Below are 12,668 nucleotides of genomic sequence, written 5' to 3' on the forward strand. Positions count from 1 at the left end.
AGCTCCTATCGCCACCACAACGTCCTGAAAAGTGATGTTGTGGTGGCGATATGGGCTTGTAAATATGACCCTAAGGTCTTTATTCCATCTTAGGCCATTAGTTATGGCCTCAGTAGCTCCTGTCTGGCCTATAAAACCGCTCTATCAGTAACTGCCAGGCTAGACACGGCAACCACACACCGACATTCCAAAACATCAGTCTGAGCAAATCACCAATTCCAAGTGCTACTCACACATGCAAGACACATACAAATGAACCAACTAGGAGTTATTAGCTGAAAAAAGGTGCAAAGAAGGCACAAAAGAAGAAGAGAATATGCCTACCCTTTCAAAAATAATCAATTGTGGACTTTGCAGGACAGATGACAGGATCACTTAAGTTTAACAATGAGGTAGTGGTTGTGGGTGGTCACTCCTATTTGCAGAAGCAATCCTTCTGCCCTCTCAACATGGGCCTACCTCTTCTCTCTCACCAATATTCATAATCTGGGTCTCAGTTTGGCAAAGATTTTCTCTTGCGCCCCAATAACATATAGCGCTCAAGCATGCTTTACTGCAATAAGTGCTCTTAGAAAGGAAATCTCATTATTACCTGCATCTCCCTAAAATATTTGTGGCAAATGCCAAGATTTCTTCAAGACAGGATTATAATAACTCCTTGGATGTTGTTTGGATGTATTTTCGAAGTAACCAACCAGTCGAGATCATAATGCTATTCTATATATCATTATTTTATGGATATATTTGTTTGCGCTCTCTTCATGCTAATATTCTTTGTGCTCACTTCCCGCCAATACTGGCTGATTTTAGCTACACTGTTAGTTTAAATTGCACACTTTTGAACACACCATTGTAACTTTTTCTTTTTGTGTTTAGACTCATGTATCTGTTTCATATCTTATATGTAATCCATGTACTAGAAAGTCCTTATGTAATGTACCTGGTTCTATTGTAAAGCACTCTGTACAGTACACGCTATATAAAAAACGCATGAACAAATAAATATATCTTGAAGACAGTGCTCTTTCTGACCGGAAGCCAACAAGGAGCTCTGACAATAGGTGCAGTGGGAGAGCCTGCCGGTAGCTTACAGACTAGACTTGCGGCTGATATTTGCACCAAATGGAGTTTGGATAATAGGGTGTCATTGGCTGCCATAAACAAAGCATTGCTGTAGTCAAGGAGGCTTATGACCAGAGCCTGGATGAGCGTTTTCCTTGCAGACGATGATAACCATGGACAGACCTTCCTCAGTAGCCACATAGTAACAAAGCAAGCCCCACAGATTGCAGGTAAAACACATGTTGGGACTACCACTGCCTCAGGAGGACAGCTGTACTTAAAATACATTAACACATTTTTTTTAAAATATGTATAATAATTAATAATATACTGTAATACACTATATTTTACAAATATATTGGATTAAAGTGTATTTTTGATTTTTAACGTATTTGAATATGCACAGATTACAGCACTACTTTAAGAAAATGTGCAGTTCTCCCTAGAGTGCTGTACAAATATATAGAAAATCATAAATACAATTGTCAACCTATTTACACTTAAATAAAGTGGTAATAGATATAGGTAAGTATTAGATTTTATTGTTGTTCACTACCTAAGATCATAACGCAAACGCAGCGAAATGCAGAACGCAGCAAAACTGTGATAAAAATGACATGGCTGCCTTTTACCTTCGGTAAACCCAGCCATTAGCCAATCACATACTGACTTCTCCTCCACATGTGCTGCGGTGTACTGCGAACGCACAGAGGTATACCACTGCACAATATATGAGCACATTTTTTTAAAACTTATCAATTTATCACTACTTACACTATTTAACACATACTACCAAAAATTACCATTTACACCTCATAATGTATTTTCCTGCCACATTACGTCTACATCCGTTCACACAATTTCAAGCTACGCCTGTTTCAATTAACACACTCCACTCTACACCATTCCACTCTGTGCCCAACCACTCTACGCTATTACTCTCAACGTCACTCCACTCTACATCACTCCTCCATATGCCACTAGGCTCTATGCCTTCCACTCTACTCCACTCCACTACATGTCACGCCACTGTACTTTATGATGTTATAGAGTACGCCACTCGATTCTGACACTCCAGTCTACGCCACTCCACTGTATGCCCCTAAACTATACACTAGTCCACTGTACGCATCTCCAATCTCCAACAATACACTCTACGCTATTGTGCTCTATTCTTCTCCACTGTGCTCCGCTTCAGTGTACACCATGGCACTCTACGCTATTCCAATGTACACTACTCCACTGTATGCCACTCTACAGCCCTGACTATACGCCACTCCATGACAATCCAGTGTACGCTCTTACACCGTACAACACAACATTCTACGCCACTCCACCATGCACCACTCCACTCTACGTCACCACACTATATGCTACTACAATCTACACTATTTAGCTGTACAACATTGCACTCTACACCACTCTACTCTATGCTACTCCACTATATTCTACCTCACTCTAAGTCACTAGGCTGTATGCCAAAAAATCAACATTATTCTACTCTGCAGCACTCTACTGTACGCTACCCCACTATATTACACTCCACCTTGCCCCACTCCTCTCTATACCACTACAATCTATGCTATTCCACTCTGTGCCACTATATTGCACCACATACCACTCTACTCCACTCTAATCCACTGTATGACACTATACTGTACGACAGTACACTTTACGACACTCTCCTCCACTGAACTGTACAACACTCCTCTTAACCCCTTCGCTGCTAGGCCTTTTCCCCTCCTGTGCTAAGGCTTTTTTTGGCGTTTTGGGGTAGTGCGCGCTTAGGCCCTTGTAACTTTTTGACCACATAAGGTACCCACGCCAAATTGGCGTCCTTTTCTTCCAACATCATGTGGATTCTAAAGGCACCCAGGGTTTGTGGATTCCCTTGGAGGGGCCCCAGAAATTAACCAAAATATAGTGAAATGTTTGTTTTTTTCAGAAAAATGGGAAAAACGGGCTGCAAATGAAAGCCTCTGGGTTTTTCCCTGAAAATGTTATCAAAAAAGGGTTTGTGGGGCTGAAATCTCCATTTTCTCAGCTTTTAGGGAATGACAGTCTTTTGTCAGAGAACCGACATTTTTCACACAGTTTTGGCATTTTTCTGGGACATAGCCTATTTTTGCTATTTTTAGAGCTTTCCACCTCCTTCCAGTTAAAGGTAGAAATTAGTTTGAAAGCAATAATGGATCCTGGAAATGTACATTTTCGAAAAGTAGACAAAATTCTGAATTCAGAAAGGGGTCATTTGTCTAAATCCATGAAGGTTTCTTTATAGAAACTAACAGTTAAATGGAGAGGAGAAGTGTGGCTCAATGGTTAGAAGAGGCAGACCATGAAGCAGAGGTCAGACCCGGGACCAGGGTTCAATTCCCGACGCGGCAGGGTCTTGAGTCCAAAATGTCCACGGACTCGATAATTCTCGCTTCGGTGCCTGCTCGAATCATGGGTTCACACTCTGCAACTCCGGGCAATAGCTTGCTTAATCTCCACTATGGCCCCCTGCGGCGGGATGCCTGGCTTTCACCTTGGGGGTGCCCAGTACGCGTTATCCCACAGGGAAAAACCAGGACGGGTTCCCAAAGCACGCGCTTAGAGACCGTTGGTGATAATGCGCTATATAAATATAAATTACAATTACAATATTGGAATAATTGAAAAGTTGTTGAAAAAAACAGCCTTTTGTCTCAACGTTTTCACCTATAACTTTTCCTAATTTTGACAGCTCCTAGAAAGCAATATACCGTTACATCCGTTAGACCTTCCTGGTTGTGGGGATATATAGGACTTGTAGTTTCACCAAGAACCCGACGAACCCAGATCCAAAAACTGAGCAGCAACTTGCAATGGTATTTTTTCATTTACTGGGTATAGAGCACTTTGTCTTGGAAAATGTATACATGGAAAAATCTGTATGAAAGACACCTATGTATTTCTGAATTGGGTACAAATAATAGAGTTCAGAAACAGTATATAATTGCACATTTTCAAAATTGGGAATACTCATACTAGCATGAGAATTATTGGTCATTTTTCAAAAAGATTTTTTTTTACACAATGTCTTTCATTGAAAGGGAGAAATGCATGAAAGCTCAATTGGTAATAACAGTTGATTTACAAATCTGAATTACCCCAAGTCTCCCGATAAAAACGGTACCTCACTTGTGTGGGTCGGCCTTGTGCCTGCGACAGGAAACGGCGCAAAATGCAACGTGGTCGCACCTCAATTTCCCAGTGAAATCTTGTGCTCTTTGGACAAAAAGACTACCTTTTGTTTTTGAGCCCTAGCTCTGCCAGCACCTAGGGAAACCTAGCAAACCTATACATTTCTGAAAAGTAGACACCCAGGGGAATTCAGGATGGGGTAACTCGACTGCCTACCACCAGGTTTTGTTACCCAGAATCCCTTGCAAAGCTAAGAATTTGACAAACAATACACATTTTCCTCACATTTCTGTGGTGGAAAGTTCTGGAATCTGTGTGGATCAACAAATTTCCACCCACCCAGCGTTCCCCCAGGTCTCCCGAAAAAAATGGTACCTCACTTGCGTGGGTAGGCATAGTGGCTGCGACATGAAACAGCGCAAAACGCAACATGGTTGCACCTCAATTTCCCAGTGAAATCTTGCGCTCTTTGGACAAAGAGACTACCTTTTGTTTTTGAGCCCTAGCTCTGCCAGCACCTAGGGAAACCTAGCAAACCCAGGGCTTAATTTGTGCCGGTGCTTGTCGGTGCTTAGCACCGGCACTTATTTATCAGGGCCGGGTCTAGCTGTCAGGGCGAAAGCACATCAATGACTGCACAACGTGCGTAGAGTTAGACAACATACTTGATTGTGAAACTCCTGCTGAAGTGCTGAGCTGAGCGATAATAAATCTATGCCTCCCGCCAGTGTTGCCGGTGCGGGCTGGATTATTTCATTTAGTCCTGTGCAACCACCGCAGCGCTGCGTACATAACCGTTTAAAATTTCATTTGCCGCCAGCCAGCCGTAGCGTCATGAGGCACGCACGACACGCACTACGCACCAGCAGTCCGGAACCATTAACTGAAGAAGCAGCATGTGTGTCATGCAGTGTGTAGCAGCATTCCTCTTAAAAAACAGCCCTGCCAAGTGTCACATTATTTACCGCAAGTAAAAATACCAACGCTTAATGTGCAGAGGATCACAATGGGCAGACTTTGTATGTCGAATTGGCTTCCTCCGCTAGAGTGGGGCCGATAGCGCCTGCCAGGTGATTCACTGTTCGCCGTGCAGCAGGGTCCGGACTCGGCTAAGGCTTCATTCAGCACAATGATGTGTTTTTAGGTTTCGCCTGGCGTCCGCTGCGCAGCAGCGTTCGCGCAGGCGAAATCTGTTGATCTACACTATGTGGCAATGTCCCGCCTTAGTCTACCATTGGCTAGCTCCATAAATGGAGGCTAGCCATTGGCAGACATTGTTGTCCGTCACTCTTTCCCCCGTCAGGACGCAAATCGAGGGCGTTCCCGTGCGTTTTTTAAGTCCCGCCCCCTTTTTTTGTCACCTGCCCCTTTTTTCGTCACGGCATTTTGTTTTGCCAGACACATGACACTTTTATTCCTTTGGGGAGGCCAGGACTGAGCTAGGGGCGTGCATGGAGGCACGCGCACCCTGCTCTCTTCTCCTTACACATTATTAATGGCATTTTAAGTAATCTTAGTTTGCCGAGGAAAATCCCAGTCATTGAGAAAGTTCACATTTCGTAACTTTATGCAACCGAGAGCTGATTATTTCATTCATCTGACAGGCCCGTGTCGTGCAGGGTTTCATCACAGCACGTGCCCATTGGCCTGGGACTTCCTCCGAGGGTCTTCCCTGGCCCCCTCCTCTGGTGCCTGCTCTCCCTCGCCCCCCTCGGCGGCCGCCCGCACTGCAGCACCGGCACTGAGTGCAGCGGAGCGGGGGCGGCGGGAGCAGGAGGAGCAGCAGCCCGAGTGCAGCCGGAGAAGAAAGCGGGCTTTTGTCGCGGGCTCCAGCGCCCTCCGAGGAAGAAGGGGAACTCATGGCCGCCTCTCCCGGCACCCCGCAGCCGCCGCAGTGAGCAGGGGAGCCCGCCGGCCGAGACCCCCTCCGCCACCTCGGCAGTGGGCACTCGGAGCAGAGCCCGGCCGCCCTCCTCCAGAGTCGGTCCCTCGCCCTCCACTCTCGTTTATTCCTTATCCCCGGGACCGGGACACTATGTGGAGCAGGATTATCGAGGACTACGGCGACCGAGCCCGCAGATACACAGGAGGTGAGCGGGGGGGCGCAGGGTGGTCTCTGGGGACCCCTGTCACGCTGGGGGACAGCCTGTGATTTCTTCGGGGTGTGGAGGGTCTTTGCGGCCCATATAAACTTGTTTCTGGGGCCAGATATGAGCGGGGAGATCCGGGACAAAGCCCGGCTCCTGCAGCCCATGTGAGAGCCAGGCACCGCCGAGCACAAAGCATCGCCCGCCCCTTCCTCTCAGAGGCCGGCTCGCCCCGAGTTGGCTAAGAGTGCTTTTATTTTGTGTACGTGCCAATCTAAGTGACTTACTAGCCCTGCAGCCCCCTGTGCTTGCCTTCTCCGACCCAGCATTTTGTGTAATTAAACGTGGCAACTAATGCGGTCTCACTGCAATGGGCAGTGATTGCTGCGCTTAATAAGGGTCTTACAGAAAGAAAAGGCCCTGTTCGTTGGACTTTTTTTTGTTATTTGTGCAGAGCCCACAGCTAAACTAAATGGGAGGGGGTTAGGGGGCTGGAAACAGTTGCGACTAAAGTTTGTTTTATGAAGGCAAATAGGTTGTAGAATTTGGGCGCACACGTTTATAAGCCATGCCGAAAATTAACTTTACTCTTGATCTACTGGCGACGTGCACATTTTCTTTCGGCCAAGTGAGCTGTAGTATGTCTATCAGAGACACATTGGGGGAAATCCAGATGGTTAGAGTGACTGATAATTATGCATTTATTCGAAAATGCAAGGCTTGGGAATTCAAGGGCGGCATGAAAAGCACAATGCAAATACCATATCAGTGCGACGCATTATAGGCACTAGGTGTCCAAAAGTAGTAACCCCTCCTCCATATCAGTTCCAGTAAAAACGAGAATTAATTGGATCCGTTTTATATGTCCAGTATTAGTTAGTATTTCTGGTATATTCAATATCCCCTTTCCTCTCCGGACAAACATTTTGTATATATTGGTAGTTCGGCCCCAGGCAGATCTAGTGTTAAAAAACTTCCTTTATGCTTCCTATACCGAAAGCGCTGTAAAAATGCTCTAAGTCCAGTGAAGTGTTTTTTTTTCCACAACTCTGCACCACTTCAGCATTTGCGAAAGATTAAGCTATTGACATTGTAAATGACAATGCCATTTATTTATCTGTTTTCAAAACCAACACATAAATAAACAATTTGTCATTTACAATGACAATAGCTCTAACTTTGTCAAAGGCGAAACCGTTGCATTGCAAATGCTTGTTTTTCTTCCTGTCAAGACCCGTGCCCCCAGGAGCAGCTGTCACAAGTCGGGTGTTTGAACTGACCTCTCTGATCTCGACAGACTTCAGGGCAGCCGGACGCTCTCTGCAGCACAGAGTTGAAGGGCCTGGGCCTGGCTTCGCTTTCTGTGAAGCTTGATGCAGGCTTTCCTCGAAGAACACGGGCCAACCGTTTCCCATAGTGTTTATGCTGTTTCTTTCGACTGTTCTCAGTGTCAGGTAGGGACGTTTTTTTAAAAAAAGAATGCAGTACTGTTTGTTACAGCTCTTGTGGTGCAGGGGCCTGTGCCTTGCAATATAGGTCAGGTTTCCCTCTCCTGAATGTGTTTTCAGTTGGCTTTTACTTTACGCAAAAGCAGTGCTGAGGTCCGTGTTTTCTGTATATTTATAAGCAGTTAAAGCCACTGCTGGGACCCGGAGCTGAGCGCTATTATTTTCCGTCAGACTTTCATTATCCTAATGTTGCTAAAAGGTTTAGTTTGGACTTTGGGTAGAAATCTATTATTTTAAGTAAAACCAGCCATAGTGGCATTCTCCTCACACCCTACATTTCACACCTGCTCCACTACACTTGCTTACAGTACCACAGACAAATCACATTGCTGTCTCCAGTTTAAAAATTGCCAGAACATTTTTGGCTACATACACTTTACTACAATATAAATTAACTCCTGACTCCTTCTGAAACCATTTAAATGTCACACACAATGAATCTGAAAACTTGGCAGCTATGATTGGTGTTATTTCTGATATTTATCTGTTTTCCTCTTCATTGCTTGATATTGCTCGCTAGAAAGTGTCACTCATAGTTGTTGAATGTCACTCATAATTAGACTGAAATTATGGAAATGCCACACATAAGCAATCTGAAACCTTGGCAGCTATGAAAAAGGCAGTAAACCTAGTAAGTAACCAACTCTGCTTTTACAGTGGAATCTGCTTATTTTTAAATGTTTTCTGACCGCAGCTTCTTCGGGACCACGTGAAAGATGGCATCTGTTTATTTTGAAATGTTCATGTCTTTTAAAGTCAATGAAAGGTTTGATTAGTTTATTCTGGAAGCTTTGGTGTGCGGCTGTCGCTGGGTGAAGCAAGTTCGTTTTGCACAGTGTGACGGGACAATTCGTTGCAACGACAAAGGATTTAATTGGTGTAATGCTGGAACGAGGTATTGAATTTATGTGCAAAACTATGATCTCTGGCACTCAAGCTACGAGCCCGATAAAGAAAGATAGAAACAGAACGATGGGAAGTGTAGGGTGAGGATGAGTCCTTGCACTTACCTGGTGCAAGCTCCTTGTGGCTACCTCTGGTGCCAGCCTATCACACTGCGCACCTGTGATACCTTGTCGCACTGCTTATCAATGCTATACAAGGGAGTATCCAGAAAATAAAAATATCTCCCTCTTTGACCATCCCTGTAAGGCGCCAGTGAGCGAAACAGGACACGATCCCTAAAGGTTTAAAGGGGAGTTGGTGCTCAAGAAACCTTTTTTAATAGCTAATGATAAAATAGGGTTTTAAAGTGATTCCACAAACAAAAAATGGCTTCTGAATGTGTGCCAAAGGAATAATACAAAACGTATTTCCAGTTCGCTGAGGCTGACATAAATGGGGCTTCCTTCCCTTAGACACCCTTTCTCCACTTTTCCTTTCAATAATGTTTTTTTCCCTTTCTCACCTCCATACTTTTTGTTTCCGTTTTGAAAATCCCAACCTTTTTGACAGCAAAACTCCTTCATAAATCAGCCTTATGTGGGTAAATGGAAAGTCTTGAGTACTAATAAAAACCAATGCTGATGGTGTAACCCCCGATGTAACGCCAGGAAACCTTCCCAGGCCTCAATTCAAATATTCAATTGATTCAAACACTATGTATTGAAGTTAAAGTGGAATGTATATTTTATGGCACTCGAACTTTGATACAGAGTAAATAACACATGTCTTGTGTTGGGCTGCAAATAATGACCATGGAGGGAGCCAGTAAGTGCATATTTTGTTACATTTGTCATCATTGACCTCAATTTAACAAGCTCCTTTATGCCTTTCAAAAACATAAATGTCACATAACTATGATTAGCATTCAGCATATCTTAAGTTAGCTACCTTTTAGGCTTGTCTTGATCACACGTCCACCATTGATACCAGATTTTTCCATATGATATACATGGACAGACTAGGACACAAGTTTGTAGAATTGCTTGCATTTCTTAGAAAGAAAGAAATGCGATTATTCCATACAGTTGTTACAGATATGTCAGCACAGAGGAGCTTGAGGACACACAGAATGTTGTTCCAACTAACTTTCTCAACTAGGATGACACTGAAGCCTTACTGGACAATCTATACCGCAATAAATCACTGCTCTCTGTCAGGTTGGCCCCATCCGAAACTAGAAATACTAAATTTGGCATTAAACCCACAAAAAATGGTCCAATGTGGTGACCATGGAACTGAAACAAACCAGTCTCGACCTCTAATGCAAGTTGCACAAGACTATTTTGACTGAAGATAGCCTCTTTCTAAGAGATACCTGTAAGGCCTCCAAAGTGCCATAAAGAGAGCCAAAAAGTCTTAATTTACAAAATTAATCTAAAAGGTCTGACTGAATAAGAGAAACCTTCAGCATCTTTTAAGAACTGTCTAATCCAGATGCCCAGAAGAACAACCCCTGCGCATCAAAACCATATTGTGACAAACTCCTGGATTTTTTTGTGTTCATAATTAGCACCATCCCTGACTCCAACTTCACATGCCCTGTACCATCTGCCTGACACTCTCTCTCCTTTCTTCACATCGTGAGTCCTTTCTCTGCCTCGTCTATATGGCTATTGCTTCACTGCCAGCACTCAACCCTCCCTAGTAGCTCTGCCATGGCATTTTGATGCCATTAAATTTATGAGCGTAGGCATAAACAATAGGAAGACGGGAGCCAAAAAGGTAGTAATTATAGGTGTCCCCTTTCAGTGCATTAGTCATTTCAGCCAATTTATTCTCAAATTGTGTTTTAAATGCACTTTTTGAATTCAATTTTTTCAAAATTTTCTCGAGTTGGGGAACCTCCTATCAAGAACCTTTATTTGAGGAAGACTCCCTTGCTGAAATTCAGACCGGGTATTACATCTGGCTTTCAGCAGTGCCAATTGAGAATGTGGGTGGAGACGAATAAGTGGGTGGAGCCAGTGGAGGAAGTAGGTGGAGCCAGGTAAAGTGGGTGTGGTCTCCTAAAAAATGTGAGCACCTGCACTTAATATTTTACAAATTAAGCACTGAGCAAACCTCTACATTTTTTAAAACTAGACACCCAGGGGAATTCAGGATGGAGTGACTCGTCTGCCTACCCCCAGGTTTTGTTACCCAGAATCCCTTGCAAAGCTAAGAATTTGACAAAAAAAACACATTTTCCTCACATTTCTGTGGTGGAAAGTTCTGGAATCTGCGTGGATCAACAAATTTCCACCCACCCAGCGTTCCCCCAGGTCTCCCAAAAAACATGGTACCTCACTTGCGTGGGTAGGCATAGTGGCTGCGACATGAAACAGCGCAAAACGCAACATGGTCGCACCTCAATTTCCCAGTGAAATCTTGCCCTTTTTGGACCAAAAGACTACCTTTTGTTTTTGAGCCCTAGCTCTGCCTGCACCTAGGGCAACCTAGCAAACCTATACATTTGTGAAACCTAGACACCCAGGGGAATTCAGGATGGGGTGACTCGACTGCCTACCACCAGGGTTTGTTACCCAGAATCCCTTGCAAAGCTAAGAATTTGACAAAAAAAACACATTTTTCTCACATTTCTGTGGTGGAAAGTTCTGGAATCTGCGTGGATCAACAAATTTCCACCCACCCAGCGTTCCCCCAGGTCTCCCGAAAAAAATTGTACCTCGCTTGCGTGGGTAGGCATAGTGGCTGCGACATGAAACAGCGCAAAACGCAACATGGTCGCACCTCAATTACCCAGTGAAATCTTGCCCTTTTTGGACCAAAAGACTACCTTTTGTTTTTGAGCCCTAGCTCTGCCTGCACCTAGGGCAACCTAGCAAACCTATACATTTGTGGAAACTAGACACCCAGGGGAATTCAGGATGGGGTGACTCGACTGCCTACCACCAGGGTTTGTTACCCAGAATCCCTTGCAAAGCTAAGAATTTGACAAAAAAACACATTTTTCTCACATTTCTGTGGTGGAAAGTTCTGGAATCTGCGTGGATCAACAAATTTCCACCCACCCAGCGTTCCCCCAGGTCTCCCAAAAAACATGGTACCTCACTTGCGTGGGTAGGCATAGAGGCTGCGACATGAAACAGCGCAAAACGCAACGTGGTTGCACCTCAATTTCCCAGTGAAATCTTGCGCTTTTTGGACAATGAGACTACCTTTAGTTGTTGAGCCCTAGCTCTGCCAGCACCTAGGGAAACCTAGCAAACCTATACATTTTTGAAAAGTAGACACCCAGGGGAATTCAGGATGGGGTGACTCGACTGCCTACCACCAGGGTTTGTTACCCAGAATCCCTTGCAAAGCTAAGAATTTGACAAAAAAAACACATTTTTCTCACATTTCTGTGGTGGAAAGTTCTGGAATCTGCGTGGATCAACAAATTTCCACCCACCCAGCGTTCCCCCAGGTCTCCCAAAAAACATGGTACCTCACTTGCGTGGGTAGGCATAGTGGCTGCGACATGAAACAGCGCAAAACGCAACGTGGTTGCACCTCAATTTCCCAGTGAAATCTTGCGCTTTTTGGACAATGAGACTACCTTTAGTTGTTGAGCCCTAGCTCTGCCAGCACCTAGGGAAACCTAGCAAACCTATACATTTTTGAAAACTAGACACCCAGGGGAATTCAGGATGGGGTGACTCGTCTGCCTACCCCCAGGTTTTGTTACCCAGAATCACTTGCAAAGCTAAACATTTGACAAAAAAAAACACACATTTTCCTTACATTTCTGTGGTGGAAAGTTCTGGAATCTGCGTGGATCAACAAATTTCCACCCACCCAGCGTTCCCCCAGGTCTCCCGAAAAAAATGGTACCTCACTTGCGTGGGTAGGCATAGTGGCTGCGACATGAAACAGCGCAAAACGCAACATGGTCGCACCTCAATTTCCCAGTGAA

The sequence above is a fragment of the Lissotriton helveticus genome, chromosome 1_1 (assembly GCF_964261635.1).
Source record: "Lissotriton helveticus chromosome 1_1, aLisHel1.1, whole genome shotgun sequence".
NCBI lineage: Eukaryota > Metazoa > Chordata > Amphibia > Caudata > Salamandridae > Lissotriton > Lissotriton helveticus.